The following is a 478-nucleotide window of genomic DNA, read 5'->3' as shown; positions in this document are numbered from 1 at the left end:
AGAAAATAATATTAATTTAAAGTAGTTATATAAAAAAAATAAATATAGAAAGAAGTAAAAGGGAATACTAGTAAAAGAAACTTTATATAAGTAAAATAAAATATAGATATAGAAAGTAATTTAATTAATTTATAAAGATAAATTAACTAACTATACTATACTCTCTAAAATATAAACTTATAAATCTAAAGGTAATAAAAAATTATCTTTAATATTTTAGACTAAGTTAATTAATTAGAAATAATATTTTATAATAAAGATTTCTAAATAGAATTTTAATAATAAATTAATAATTTAAGAAAATAAATTAATTTTATAAAAAGTACTAGAATTAGTATTAAAAAAAAATTAATAAAGTTTTAAAAAATCTTTAAGAAAAAGATTAAAAGTTTAGTAGAAAAAATAAACTAAAAATAAAAGAAATAGTTTACTAATTTATTAATTAACTATTATATAGTTTTTAAGGAAAAAGAAGAAA

Source organism: Scedosporium apiospermum (assembly GCF_000732125.1).
Source record: "Scedosporium apiospermum strain IHEM 14462 chromosome Unknown SEQ_SAPIO_0116, whole genome shotgun sequence".
Taxonomy (NCBI): Eukaryota; Fungi; Ascomycota; class Sordariomycetes; order Microascales; family Microascaceae; genus Scedosporium; species Scedosporium apiospermum.
Note: the sequence above shows the minus strand (reverse complement) of the source record.